Source organism: Capricornis sumatraensis, chromosome 5, assembly GCF_032405125.1.
Source record: "Capricornis sumatraensis isolate serow.1 chromosome 5, serow.2, whole genome shotgun sequence".
Taxonomy (NCBI): domain Eukaryota; kingdom Metazoa; phylum Chordata; class Mammalia; order Artiodactyla; family Bovidae; genus Capricornis; species Capricornis sumatraensis.
The window spans coordinates 38350903-38366896 of NC_091073.1; the positions used below are offsets into that span (position 1 = coordinate 38350903).

Consider the following 15994-nt stretch of genomic DNA (forward strand, 5'->3'; position numbering starts at 1 on the left):
GACCTCACAGCAAAGCAGATGTGAGTTTGAAATGCAGACTGAATAACCTTGGAAATTTATCTGACCCTTGGCAGGTTCATGTGAAAAATTGTGTCCTGATTTAGAATTGAGACAGGGATTAAATGCCTTACTTAATGGGCTGTATGTGTTAATTTTCTGAGGATCTCTGAGGTGAATCCTCAAGAATGACCTTCATGAACTTGAAGCAGAGTGGCATTTGCGGCAGAGGGAGCATGGGTGGAGATGCAGCTTAGAGGCAGCACTGGGTTTCCTGGGGGCCCGGGCAGGTATGTGTGGATGGTGCTCAGGGAGGAAGTGAGCAGGGACAGATAATGCTGGCCAGTCTTACAGGCTCCAGTGTGTTATATCAAGGACTTGAATCCGGAGACAGCTGTTTGCTGCTATTTGAGGGCCTTAAATGAAATAATAAATATAGAGTCCAGAATCATAATTATATAATAATGTAGCTTACTGAAAATAATAATAGAAATTATAATAGCGAATCTTTACTTGCTCTATGTCAGCATGAGTGTAAATGGTTTACATATATTCTCTCAAATCCAGGTATCCTAACAACCTTGTGAAGTAGGTACTTGGATTATCTCCCAAAGATATGTCAAAGGCAGGACTGGGATTTGAAACAGAGCATTTTAGCTCCTGGGTCCATGTTTTTAACCTGTATGGTGTCCCATCTCTTTGGGCAGCATTCCAGTGTTTGTTGAACAAGTGTTAGGCCCCTTCTTGAGGCATTGTGCTCATCTTACATTACCTCTTGAAAAAATGTTATGCAGATCTATAGGTAAATGGATTTTTTTTTTTTTAACAAGATAGCATCTAAAGGCTCAAATATGTTGCTTGGTGGGTTATTTTAATTGATTGATGACCTTATTGTAAATTCTATCCTTAATCGTGTCTATTTTTCTGAAAGGGAGGGGAAAAACATTTTGAATTTAAGGAACATTTGTAGTTATATCCTCAAATACAATGGATTGCTTAGGGCTTTTTCCCCCCTGTGTCTAGAAAACTGTTGGTGCTTGATGCCTATAGTGTACATTCATTATTTAGCATGTAGTAATAGTAGAAAAATATTTATTTTTTCTAACAGTAGAGACTAGAATCTAGTCTAGTTTCCAACTAGAAAACTAAGAATTTCTGATTCTTAATTTAGAACAGAGTCTTGTTTCATTCTTCCCAAGAGGGGAGGAGCTGTCATCCTCTCCTGGGCCCTAAGACCTCCAAACACTGGGATGTCTATTGATTGAATAACATCGGTGTCACCAAGTTAGAGTCTGCCTTCAGTGTTTCATTTCTGTAGGTTAAACACAGAGATCTAATCAGACTAGTGAAAATCTGTTCTACATATGAAAGGATCGAAACCCTTCGTCCTCAAGCTTTGGGTGTTGATGCATCAGATTTCAGGTGAGAAGACTGGAGTTAAATCTGCTCAGCAACACGCAAGTGGTTGGTGAAAGGCAGGAATGCATGAGACTGTTAAGAGAACAGATCAAAAACAGGCTTTACATCAGTTGAAGTGTTTGATGGGAGCTATGGTTGAGGACGCTTCTTTGAAAAAAGTGTTTTATAAGGAGATGAGAGGATCCAGCCCTCAAAATTGCAAAATCAAGGGCAGAGGAGCTATCAGGAAGTACATGGTGACCGGCACTTTGTAAGGAAGAGGAAAAATTCAGGGTGATAAGAATCAAAGTATTGGGACATAATTGAAAGTTGAGAAAACTGATTTCACAGGCGCATTTCTCTGCCCTCTTTGGTGACCTCATCAAATACTCTTTAACATTTTCCTTCCCCTGACCTTCACTATTAGACTTTTTTTCATAAACCTTGTGTCATCCTGAAACTCCAGTACTTTGGCCACCTCATGAGAAGAGTTGACTCATTGGAAAAAACTCTGATGCTGGGAGAGATTGAGGGCAGGAGGAGAAGGGGACGACTCAGGACGAGATGGCTGGATGGCATCACGGACTCAATGGACGTGAGTCTGGGTGAACTCTGGGAGATGGTGATGGACAGGGAGGCCTGGTGTGCTGTGATTCATGGGGTCGCAAAGAGTCAGACATGACTGAGCGACTGAACTGATCTGAACTGTGTCATCCTGTGCTCAGTGAACTGGAATTTGTCTCCTTCCCTATTCCCTATCAAACACTGAAGTCAAGAAGCCACAATAAAATATATTTGTGTGTGTGTGTTTTAAAATAGGAAGTTTTAATCTAGGCTCTCTTAATTTAATGGGGATTGTAGCTGTGGTGTTACTTGGATCAATTTTCCTCCCAGGAGTTGGTGATTTTGGTCATAGGGGTGGGGGACAGATTATTCTTGCTGATCAATCTTTTCCATGAAGCGCCGTGACAGTCACACCATCCTAACTGGTAGGGTTCTGTGAGGATTTGTTCACTGGAAAGAATGTTAAAGTGAGGATGCATTTTCAGAGATGGAAAGGCAATCCTTTGAATATTCTTTTCAATAAAACAGTTAATTAGAGCACATCAGCCAGAACTGGTTTGTATTAATGTAATCCTTTGTATATCTCTTGTCTTCCTTTCATCTTTGCAAAATGAGAGGTGAAAATTTTCTCCCTTCTCTGTTGAAGAATTGCACAAATCTGAACTTACAAACATAACCCTGTGGCCTCCATCTTCATCACTGTATCTTAATGGAAAGTTAAACATGTTTATTGTAGGTTATTTAAGAATTTGGTTCTTATCATTTAATTGCACCATTTCAGACTTTGCACTGCAGCTCGTATGTTGCTCAACGTGGCTAAGCAGCCCTGCTGTAAGTAGAATTCATGTCTTTTACTTCTAGGGCAGAGATGTGTTTTTCGGATGCTATTCTTTACTTCAGAAACAGTAGATTTTTTTTTAGCTTAGCTGTAATAAAGTCTTTTGGCTTCATGGTACTGCAGGGAAGTATGTTTATTAAGTAGAGAGTCATAGGAGTTATGAGACTCATAGATTGTGAGTCTGGCCGTGGTGACTGTAGAGAAGTTGAGCTAAGATACTCCAGGTCACACAGATGAGCAAACTCGGCATCCATACCAGGAGGGTTTGTATCAGGTGATCTTCAAAGTCCCTTTTGGTCATTCTGGTAGTTTTAAGTGTTATTACATACCATAATTTATTCATTCTGTGATCAGATCATGTCTCATATTCCATGCCTTGTGAATTAGAGTGGAAATATAATATCTCTTCTCAATGTTAATGAGTATTTACTCCTCACAGAACACTGCAATGTCTGCCATTGTTAGAATTTGCATAGTGTTACCGTCTTCTATTCTCTTCCAGCCTTATCTTGAACATGGCAAACAGGTGATGTGTTCACAACCAGCCTGCATTGCTGCCTTGTGAATTTTGACCAGGAAAATAAATAAATAACAAATACAGTAAGTAAAATATAATGAAAGAGAACAAGGAATCCTTTTAGCCAAGGGGAAAGAAAAATGCCTACGTGTAAATAAGAACATCAACAATAAATGGCCTGTTTTAATGCACTGTTTTGGTATCTTCCTGTCTCACTTTAATTTTGTAAAATGAGATAAATTATTTTTCTTCTCTAAGAATTTCACAATTAAGAACCTAAAAAAGAGAGTATCCAAGCATTCTCCTTGTCACAGGCATGGAGGGAGGAAGAGCAGCCAAGATTTGCTGGACTGAGTCTGTTTAGCTTCTTTTATTTTATTTATATTTTTTGACCACAAGCGTGGCATGCGGGATTTTAATTCCCTGCCTAAGGATCAAACCCAAGGTCCCTGCAGTGGAAGTGTGGATTCTTAATCACTGGGCTGCCAGGGAATTCCCTCAGCTTCTTTTAGATGCCATTTCCTACTTCCTTTCTGTTTTCTGTGGGAAGACTTGCAAACCTGACAGGCAGTTGTAGCTTTAATTATCTGATAATGATAATTGACTGGCTAAATGATTAATAAAGATCAGCCAGTCAGTTCAGGCACTCAGTCATGTCCGAATCTTTGCGACACCATGGAGTGCAGCATGGCAGGCTGCCCTGTCCATCACCAACTCCTGGAGGTTGCTCCAACTTCTGTCCATCGAGTTGGTGATGCCATCCCACCATCTCATCCTCTGTCATGCCCTTTTCCTCCTGCCCTCAATCTTTCCCAGCATCAGGGTCTTTTCCAATGAGTCAGATTTTTGCACTGGGTCACCAAATTATTAGAGTTTCAGCTTCAGCATCAGTCCTTCCGATGAATATTCAGGCCTGATTTCCTTTAGGATTGCCTGGTTGGATCTCCTTGCAGTCCAAGGGACTCTCAAGAATCTTCTCCAACACCACAGTTCAAAAGCATCAATTCTTCAACACTTAGCTTTCTTTATAGTCCAACTCTCACATCGATACATGGCTATTGGAAAAACCATAATTTTGACTAGATGGGTTTTTGTTGGCAAAGTAATGTCTCTGCTTTTGAATATGCTTTCTAGGTTGGTCATAACTTTTCTTCCAAGGAGCAAGCGTCTTTTAATTTCATGGCTGCAATCACCATCTGCAGTGATTTTGGAACCCAAGAAAATAAAGTCTGTTAGTGTTTCCATTGTTTCCCCATCTATTTCCCATGAAGTGATGGGACAAGATGCCATGATCTTCGTTTTCTGAATGTTGAGCTTTAAGACAACTTTTTCACTCTCCTCTTTCACTTTCATCAAGAGACTCTTTAGTTCTTCTTTACTTTCTGCCATAAGGGTGGTGTCATCTGCATATCTGAGGTTATTGATATTTCTCCCAGCAATCTTGATTCCAGCTTGTACTTCATTTAGCCTGGTATTTTTCATGATGTACTCTGCATAGAAGTTAAATAAGCAGAATGACAATATACAGTCTTGACATACTCATTTCCCAATTTGGAATCAGTCCATTGTTTCATGTCTGGTTCTTAACTGTTACTTCTTGACCTACATAAGTGAAAAGGTAAAATATATCATTTTTGAAACTCACAATTTGTGCATTATTTTTCCTGTTTGGACTTTCCTTAATGCCATGAATAATAATAGCTGGAAGAGAGTTCTTCTTTTGTAGTCAGGAAAGACAATGCATACAGCTTTAACCTTGTTTTCTTGATCTTATGTAAATAAAATGAGACAACTGAAGAAAATAAATGTATTGGGTCATCTTAATTCTGAGATTGATTTAATTAATCATTTTCCCATAAACATATGCAATTTATTTAGTTATTAACTTATGTTAACTGATTAGATATTATATATTTTTACAGTGAATTTAGCTTAGTGAAATGTGAATTCCATCTATTTTGAGGAAGGTAAGTCTAGAGTAGATTAGTTGCCTCATGAGAGCAGGGACTGTTTCCATCGTATTCACCGAATACCCTTGGTGACCAGTGTTTGCCTACTCAGTACTGGATCCTCAAGAGATATCCACTGAATGAAATAATACAGTGTGATTCCCTTGTATTTACCTGTAATGAGAGTGCATAGGCACTCTATATCATCAGTATTTCATTGAACAAGTAAGTTGAAAATTCTTTTATTACTGCTTCTTATTGCTGTTTACTGTTCAGAAAACAAATTTTAGTAACAAATAACTTTGAGTTAAAATAGGAAAAATGGATGAATTACGAATAAATGTAATTGATAGCCATTATCTTTCAAAGCATGAGGTCTCTGAAGGAAGAAAATCACCACTAAGAGGCCCTTGTGGTGAAAAGATTAAAAATATATATTTTTTAATTTTTAGGCATAAAGCATAGATGATAATCAGCATATAAATGATTCAGTTTAGAAGCCATTATTTGGTACATTGTATAGGGCTTAGGTTAAAGCATCTGCCTGCAATGCGGGGGACCTGGGTTCGATCCCTGGGTCAGGAAGATCCCCTGGAGAAGGAAATGGCAACCCACTCCAGTATTCTTGCCTGGAGAGTCCCATGGATGGAGGAGCCTGTTGGGCTACAGTCCACGGGGTCACAGAGTCGGATACGAGTGAGCGACTTCACTTTCACTTTCATAGGGCAGTTGCTTGAAGATGGTAAAGCCTTAAATTTTCATATCATATTTTTATTCTCAGAGTAGTTTTCAGTCTTTCATAGGACCACAAACAGTTTTCTGAGAGAGGGAGGGAAAGTGGTGACCTCCTTGAAATGTGAATGAATGGAGTCAAGGAGGGTTAAGTAAATTACCTAGCCATTTGCTGGTTGGTCACCTGATTTTTTTACACCTGCATCTTTCAGTTTTTATAGTAGTGGAAATAGATGTCAGAAAAGAAGTATAAAGCTGAGAAAAAGAATACTGAATTTAGCACATGACTTCTTGGTTACAGTTTGGATTTTAAGAGGTTGAGTTTTTTTTTTAACTTTTTGATTGAATGAAAGATTCTTTATATTCTATAATGCTTTACAATTTTCAAAAATTTCATACACATGATTTTATATAATCCTATAAAACCCCTTTTAAAATTACCCCATACCGCTATGTTGCCCCCCCCCACCCCCCGGCTTTCCCTCTCCTCATTGGTACCACTGATTTGTTCTCTATAGCAGTTAGTCTGCTTCTTTTTGGTTTTATCAACTAGTTTATTGTATTGTTTTATATTCAACACATAAGTGATATCATACAGCATTTGTTCTCTGTATTACTCATTTCACTTAGCAAAATGCACGCCAAGTCCATCCATGTTGTTGCATACGGCAAAACTTTGTTCTTTTTATGGTTGAGTGTATGTGTGTGTGTGTATGATGTGTATATATATATATATATATATATATATATATATATATATAATGTATATATAAGGTATATATATAAGAAGGTTGGATTTTTAACATCACTTTTACTGGATGCTTAGGTAAAGTATGAAATCCCAAGCTGATTTCACTGTTAAGTAGTGTGTGACCATACTCAAATAAGAACTTTCTCTTCTCATACCAGAACTTTGGAGTTTGCTTATCTTCCATACAGTTACTCTAGGATTCAAGGTTGTTGAAGAAAAAATAGTATTTATTTGAGAAATGATTAATTCTTTAAATGAAATAGAGTCAAACTCACATTCACAAGAGTGAAAACAGCTATATACAATAACTGTCATCCGGTTTTTGTTGAAAGAGTCTTCTATTAATCTATGAAATTAGAGTACACCCTCACACCATACACAAAAATAAAGACTAAATATAATACATGCCACCGTAAAACTCCTAAAAGAGAACTTAGGCAAAATATTTTCTGACATAAATTGTAGCAATATTTTCTTAGGTCAGTCTCCCAAAGCAATAGAAATAAAAGCAAAAAAAACAATGGGACCTAGTCAACCATATAAGCTTTTGCACAGCAAAGGAAAGCATCAGTCCAGTTCAGTCCAGTTCATTCCAGTCGCTCAGTTGTGTCCAACTCTTTGCGACCCCGTGAATTGCAGCACGCCAGGCCTCCCTGTCCATCACCAACTCCCGGAGTTCACTCAGACTCACGTCCATCGAGTCCGTGATGCCATCCAGCCATCTCATCCTCGGTCGTCCCCTTCTCCTCCTGCCCCCATTCTCTCTCAGCTTCAGAGTCTTTTCCAATGAGTCAACTCTTCTCATGAGGTGTCCAAAGTACTGGAGCTTCAGCTTTAGCATCATTCCTTCCAAAGAAATCCCAGGGTTGATCTCCTCAAACAAAATCAAAAGACAACCTATGGACTTGGAGAAAATATCAGAAACTAGCACAACATTGTAAATTAGCTACTTTATTTTTTAAAAAAGAATCTTATGTTGTACTGTATATACATTTGAATGAAAAGTTTTGTTCTTTAGATTATAAAAATCCTTGTAATCTGACTGAAATCCAAAGACCAAGAAAGCAGAGTTAAATAGTAGAAAGTAGATGTAGTTAGTAGATACAAGAAAAGGAAAAGCTGGTTCTCATTGGTGCTTGCCAGAGGAAGTTAGTATGGTTGTGCTGACATCATCTCATGGAGTAAATAGAGTTTAATAAGAATGTGTGGCTTGTCCTTTTCTTTGACATGTGACTGTAGAGCTGGCTTCCAGGATGGAAAAAAAGATTGAGCAGGAACAAGTAATTAAAATACAAAAGCTATAGACTCTTTAGCTCTTTTGTATTGTTAAAGGCCTTATAACTATTAGACTAACTTTGACCATGTAATTATTCTAAACAGAGGTAAAATCATCAGTTCAGTGGCAGAATTCTTATTGTCCCAGACCTCTGAATTGTATTACGAATAATTGTGGCAAACAGTTATTACATGCTTTATGTCAGGCATGCTGCTAAATGTTTTATATTGAATATCTCATTTATTCCCAAAACTCTTAGATATATAATTACTATTTTCCTTTTATAAGTGTGAGCACTGAAACTTATGGAAGTTAATAACTTGCTAAAATATTTTGTAAATATGTGTGTGTTATATTAAAATTTTCATAAGATGTGTGTGTAGGGAATTGTTATTGCTTTGTAATGCACATGAATATTGTTGAACAGTTGAAGACAGCAAATGAAGGAAAATATGAAGTATAATAATGAATTAATTTTAAATTACTTGCCCTTTTTGCATTGATTATAATAGTTACTGTTTGAATTGAATTTTCTTGGGACTTGAGCTTTAGAATCAGAGAGATAAATCTGAATATCATCTTAGCCACTTGTTAACTGGATAACTTTCTAATCAGGTTATTTAAATGTACTGTGCCTCAGTTTCCTCTTCTGGCAAATGGGCATGATATCTTTCTCCTTCACAGGTCTGTTGAAAGTCTTTATTATTCATGGATTCCATATTTGTAAATTTTCCTACCTTAAATAATTTATTTGTATCAAATCAATCCATGTGATACATTTGCTGTCATTCGCCAACATGTAGAAAGCAGTAAAATGGATCTCCTGATCACGTGGTCCCAGCTGAGTCAAAGAAAGTGACATTGCCCTCTTATTTCACATACGGCCAACAGTGTCCTTTTAACAGTATATTTCATGCCATGTTTTCCAGTTTTTTGTGCTTTTTATTGCTTAATTTACTATTTTACTTAATTTTTAAGTATTTACTTAATTTTTTTTTTTTTTTTACTATTTTTACTTAATTTACTAAATTAGTGCTGAAGTGCTGGCCAGTGATCCTAAGTACAAGAAGGCTGTCCTTTGCCTTTTGGAGAAAATTTATATGTTAAATAAGCTTAGTTCAAGTATAAGTAGAAGTGCCCTTTGGTCATAAGTTAAATGTTAACAAAGCAGCAATATATTTTATTTTATTTTTTATTTTTTTAAATTTTATTTTTACTTTATTTTACTTTACAATACTGTATTGGTTTTGCCATACATTGACATGAATCTGCCACGGGTATATACGAGCTCCCAATCCTGAATCACCCTCTCACCTCCCACCCCATATCATCTCTCTGGATCATCCCCGTGCACCAGCCCCAAGCAAGCATCCTGTATCTTGTATCGAACATAGACTGGCGCTTCATTTCTTACATGATAGTATACATGTTTCAATGCCATTCTCCCAAATCATCTCATCCTCTCCCACTCCCTCACAGTCCAAAAGTCCATTCTATACATCTGTGTCTCTTTTGCCAAAGCAGCAATATATTTTAAATAAGATGTTTTTCAGCTGAAAAACGTGTAAAACAAGGTTCTATATTGATTTGTTGATGAAGATACTGTGACCAGAGAATCCCAGGTGTCTAACCCTGTATTTCCACAGGAGCAGTTTTATTATTCGCCAGGTTAGTTTTCATGATAACTGTGTATGACTATTATGAGTAAAAAGAACTGACTATGTTATAAATAGTCAATACATTCACTAGTAACATTCTCTCAGTTTTCCTTCTCACCTTAGACAAGGAAATACCTCTGAAAGAGTTGAGGATATTCTTAATGACTTTAAAGGATAATGAGTTCTCTTTGGAATAACAGTTACCTCCTTTTTAGATCCTAGGGTCCACTTACCAAAAAATTACTTCTTACTAATTAAGTTAAAAGTTCAGTTTTGGACACTAGACTAAACTGTCTTCAAAGATAACTTTGTTTTATCAGAAAGTGCATATTTTCAGCTTGACATGCAGTGCAGTCTCTCTCACAGCTATTCATCTCTGACACTGTGCTGTGAAAGTAGCTATAGATAATATATAAGTGAATAGTTGTGACTATGTTTCAATAAAACTTTATGAATACATGCAGCAGGCCAGGTTTGGCTGGTGAGCTCTAGATTGCTGACTCTTCAGTTCAGTTGCTCAGCCGTGACTGACTCTTTGCAACCCGATGGACTGCAGCAAGCCAGGCCTCGTCCATCATCAACTCCCCGGAGTTTACTCAAATTCATGTCCATTGAGTTGGTGATGTCATCCACCCATTTCATCCACTGTTGTCCCCATCACCTCCCGCCTTCAGTCTTTTCCAGCATCAGGATCTTTTCCAGTGATTCAGCTCTTCACATCAGGTGGCCAAACTATTGGAGTTTCAGCTTTAACACCAGTCCTTCCAATGAATATTCAGGACTGATCTCCTTTAGGATGGACTGCTTGGATCTCCTTGCAGTCCAAGGGACTCTTAAGAGTATTCTTTAACACCACAGCTCAAAAGCATCAATTCTTTGGCTTTCAACTTTCTTTATAGTCCAACTCTCACAACCATACATGACCACTGGAAAAACCATAGCCTTGACTAGACAGACTTTTGTTGGCAAAGTAATGTCTCTGATTTTGAATATGCTGTCTAGGTTGGTCATAACTTTTCTTCCAAGGAGTAAGCGTCTTTTAATTTCATGGCTGCAATCAACATCTGCAGTGATTTTGGATCCCCCCAAAATGAAGTCAGCCACTGTTTCCACTGTTTCCCCATCTATTTGCCATGAAGTGATGGGACCAGATGCCATGATCTTTGTTTTCTGAATGTTGAGCATTAAGCCAACATTTTCACTCTCCTCTTTCACTTTCCAAATAGGAAAAGGAGTGCGTCAAGGTTGTATATTGTCACCCTGCTTATTTAACTTATATGCAGAGTACATCATGAGAAATGCTGGGCTGGAAGAAGCACAAGCCGGAATCAAGCCTGCCGAGAGAAACATTAATAACCTCAGATATGCAGATGACACCACCCTTATGGCAGAAAGTGAACAGGAACTAAAAAGCCTCTTGATAAAAGTGAAAGAGGAGAGTGTAAAAGTTGGCTTAAAGCTCAACATTCAAAAAACTAAAATCATGGCATCTGGTCCCATCACTTCATGGCAAATAGATGGGGAAATAGTGTCAGACTTTATTTTTGAGGGCTCCAAAATCACTGCAGATGGTGACTGCAGCCATGAAATTAAAAGACGCTTACTCCTTGGAAGGAAAGTAATGACCAACCTAGATAGCATATTCAAAAGCAGAGATATTACTTTGCCAACAAAGGTCCATCTAGTCAAGGCTATGGTTTCTCCAGTGGTCATGTATGGATGTGAGTTTGATTGTGAAGAAAGCTGAGTGCTGAAGAATTGATGCTTTTGAGCTGTGGTGTTAAAGAATACTCTTAAGAGTCCCTTGGACTGCAAGGAGATCCAACCAGTCCATCCTAAAGGAGACCAGTCCTGGGTGTTCATCGGAAGGACTGATGCTGAAGCTGAAACTGCAGTACTTTGGCCACCTCATGCGAAGAGTTAACTCATTGGAAAAGATCTTGATACTGGGAGGGATTGGGGGCAGGAAGAGAAGGGGATGACAGAGGATGAGCCATCACCGACTCAATGGACATCAGTTTGAGTGAACTCTGGGAGTTGGTGATGGACAGGGAAGCCTGGTGTGCTGCGATTCATGGGGTCACAAAGAGTCCCACACGACTGAGTGACTGAACTTAATTGAACTTTCATCAAGGGGCTCTTTAGTTCTTCTTCACTTTCTGCCATAAGGGTGGTGTCATCTGCATATCTGAGGTTATTGATATTTCTCTCGGCTATCTTAATTCCAGCTTGTGCCCTCTCCACCCCAGCATTTCTCATGATGTACTCTGCATATAAGTTAAATAAGCAGGGTGACAGTATACAGCCTTGACGTACTCCTTTTCCTGTTTGGAACCAGTCTGTTGTTCCATGTCCAGTTCTAACTGTTGCTTCCTGACCTGCATACAGGTTTTTTTCAAGAGGCAGGTCAGGTGGTCTGGTATTCCCATTTCTCAGAATTTTCCACAGTTTATTGTGATCCACACAGTCAAAGGCTTTGGCATAGTCAATAAAGCAGAAATAGATGTTTTTCTGGAACTCTCTTGCTTTTTCCATGATCCAGCGGATGCTGGCAATTTGATCTCTGGTTCCTCTGCCTTTTCTAAAACCAGCTTGAACATCAGGAAGTTCACGGTTCACATATTGCTGAAACCTGGCTTGGAGAATTTTGAGCATTACTTTACTAGCATGTGAGATGAGTGCAATTGTGCAGTAGTTGGAGCATTCTTTGGCATTACCTTTCTTAGGGATTGGAATGAAAACTGACCTTTTCCAGTCCTGTGGCCACTGCTGAGTTTTCCAAATTTGCTGGTATATTGGGTGCAGCACTTTCACAGCATCATCTTTCAGGATTTGAAATAACTTCAACTGGAATTCCATCACCTGCACTAGCTTTGTTCATAGCGATACTTCGTAAGGCCCACTGACTTCACATTCCAGGATGTCTGGCTCTAGGTGAGTGATCACATCATCGTAATTATCTGGGTTGTGAAGATCTTTTTTGTGCAGTTCTTCTGTGTATTCTTGCCACCTCTTCTTAATATCTTCTGCTTCTGTTAGGTCCATACCATTTCTGTCCTTTATTAAGCCCATCTTTGCATGAAATGTTCCCTTGGTATCTCTAATTTTCTTGAAGAGCTCTCTAGTCTTTCCTATTGTGTTGTTTTCCTCTGTTTCTTTGCATTGATCGCGGAGGAAGGCTTTCTTTTCTCTCCTTGCTATTCTTTGGAAGTCTGCATTCAAATGGGTATATCTTTCCTTTTCTCCTTTGCTTTTCGCTTCTCTTCTCTTCACAGCTATTTGTAAGGCCTCCTCAGATAGCCATTTTGCTTTTTGCATTTCTTTTTCTTGGGTATGGTCTTGCTGCTTGTCTCCTGTAGTGTCACAGACCTTTGTCCATAGTTCATCAGGCACTCTGCCTATCAGATCTAGTCCCTTAAATCCATTTCTCACTTGCACTGTATAGTCGTTAGGGATTTGATTTAGGCCATACTTGAATGGTCTAGCGGTTTTCCCCAATTTCTTCACTTTGAGTCTGAATTTGGCAATAAGGAGTCATGGTCTGAGGTGCAGTCAGCTCCCGTCCTACTGACTCTTGATTTAGTGTGATGTATGCTCTTGGTTTATGATACTGTTTATCAGTTTAACTAGAAGACCTATAAACCATATAAAGTAAAATAAGATATTTTTTAATACTATGTTTCTCTCTTGGTTGTGTTGGTAGTGATCACAACCATATGTTGTGAGCATTTATTAAATGCAAGAAGCTGTACAGACCACTTTGTACTGTATTTTCTCTGTATATCCCTATAGGGCAGTACTGTGATTTTTATCTGATTTTCAGAGATAGAAACTCAGGCCTGAAGTACCTCACTCAAGGTCACAGTTTGGAAGTGGTACAACTTGATCCAAGAGAGTTTTGACCTTGCAGCCAGCATGTAATACTTTTTTGCCTAATCTTTTCTTATTGTCTGATATCCTCCTAATTTGAAGTTTAGAAGTTCATTTTACAGTATGATAAACTTTTTTGAAGAAAACATTTATTCATTGGATAGTAAGTAGATGAATATGGGTTTTAGCACTAATTCTTTTTTTTTCCTAATTTAAATTTTATTTATTTATTTATTTATCACCTTGTACCTTTATTTTTATTTTTTTTTAATTTTTATTTTTACTTTATTTTACTTTACAATACCGTATTGGTTTTGCCATACATTGACATGAATCCGCCACGGGTGTGCATGAGTTCTCAAACATGAAACCCCCTCCCACCTCCCACCCCATATCATCTCTCTGGATCATCCCGGTGCACCAGCCCCAAGCATCCTGTATCCTGCATCGAACATAGACTGGTGATTCGTTCCTTCATGATAGTATACATGTTTCAATGCCATTCTCGCAAATCATCCCACCCTCGCCCTCTCCCTCAGAGTCCAAAAGTCCGCTCTACACATCTGTGTCTCTTGCTGTCTCGCATACAGGGTCATCATTGCCATCTTTCTAAATTCCATATATATGTGTTAGTATACTGTATTGGTGTTTTTCTTTCTGGCTTACTTCACTCTGTATAATCTGCTCCAGTTTCATCCACCTCATTAGAACTGATTCAAATGTATTCTTTTTAATGGCTGAGTAATATTCCATTGTGTATATGTACCACAGCTTTCTTATCCATTCATCTGCTGATGGACATCTAAGTTGTTTCCATGTGCTGGGTATTCCTTAAAAAATTGTAAATAGAACTGCCTTATAACCCAGCAATCCCACTGCTGGGCATACACACTGAGGAAACCAGAATAGAAAGAGACACATGTACCCCAGTATTCATCGCAGCACTGTTTAAATTTATTTATTTAAATTGGAGGCCAATTACTTCACAATGTTGTATTGGTTTTGCCATACATCAATATGAATCCACCATGAATGTACACGTGTTCCCCATCCTGAACCCCCCTCCCACCTCCCTTCCCGTACCATCCCTCTGGGTCATCCCAGTGCACCAGCCCCAAGCCTCCATGTATAATATCATATAAGAAACGAATTGCCAGTCCAGGTTCGATGCAGGATACAGGATGCTTAGCTCTAATTCTTTAATTTTTTTTCAAAATTATCTTGTTCTTATTTTTTGCCACATTTCCAAATGTATTCTAAAAGGGAAATCTGTCTAAATGTGAGGTTTTGCTGCTTCACTGTCTGCTGGGAGATTCGTTTTTCTTCATCGGGTAATTTGGAGGTTTTATTTTGTTCTTGTTTCTTTAGTATCCTGATTAAAGGATTAGAAAGCTCTTTGCTGTGTTTGAGTCACTAATACTGCCCTGAGCACAGAACCACACATTTGGGGGACATAGATTTGCGTTTGCTGAATGAGTAATAACAGCAGAAGAATTGCCGTCTTTTCTGTGACTGTGTCATCTGTTCTGCACTTTGCCTGTGGCTTCCGTCTCTGGTTCTGTCTGAGGATTTGCACAGAGCCTGGCATCAGTTTAAAAAAAAACAAAGTGGAGGCTGTGGAAATGACTGGGTGGGAGTCATGAATATTGAAAATGTGGACTCCTGGTTTCAGAGTGGGGATACTTGTTTAGCTGATACACGTGAAGCACTACCCTCTTGTTATCCCCTTTATGTTTATGTTACTCACTGGATCAACCTTTTTCTTTCATTTTATGTTTTATTTGAATACAGTTGCTTTATACTGATGTGTCAGTTTCTGCTATACAGCAAAGTGAAGCAGCCATGTGTGTACATATGCATGTATGCAAGCTGAATCGCTTCAGTCGTGTCTGACTCTGTGCAACCGCATGAACTGTAGCCCGCCAGGCTCCTCTGTCCATGGAATTCTCCAGGCAAGAATACTGGAGTGGATTGTGATGCCCTTCTCTAGGGGATCTTCCTGACCCAGGGGTTGAACCTGCGTCTCTTTTCTCCTGCATTGACAAGGGGGTTCGTTACCACTAGCACCACCTGGGAAGCCCATGTATACATATATCCCCTCTTTTTGGATAAACCTTTTATTTGCATTTAATATTAGCCAGGTACAGTTAGCTAATATTCAAAAATAATGATGCCTGTTTTTTGGAACCTCGAAGTCTCATATCAGTTGATAAGTAATATTTGTTTCTCTGTTTTTTTTTTTTTTAATCTTTAAGGGAGGCTGTTATAAAAAGAGTATTGTAGGAGTACAGTGGGAGCCCCATTTGACTGCCTGGAGGGGCAGGAACCCATCTTCTGTTATAAAAAGGGTCATTTTTGAGTTAGGAACAGGAGTTTTTAGGGTGAGCACATGGGTTGATCAGCAACTCCAAAGACTAGAGTGACAAGAAAGAGGATGAAATATT

At 38.5% G+C, this 15994-nt stretch overlaps 1 protein-coding gene across 1 annotated transcript in view; it reads left to right on the plus strand.

Moving 5' to 3' along the window:
* The window catches only part of ELAPOR2 (endosome-lysosome associated apoptosis and autophagy regulator family member 2), a 213075-nt gene that overhangs the window by 110990 nt on the left and 86091 nt on the right, over positions 1–15994 (plus strand). The gene's annotated exons all lie outside the window — the stretch shown is intronic.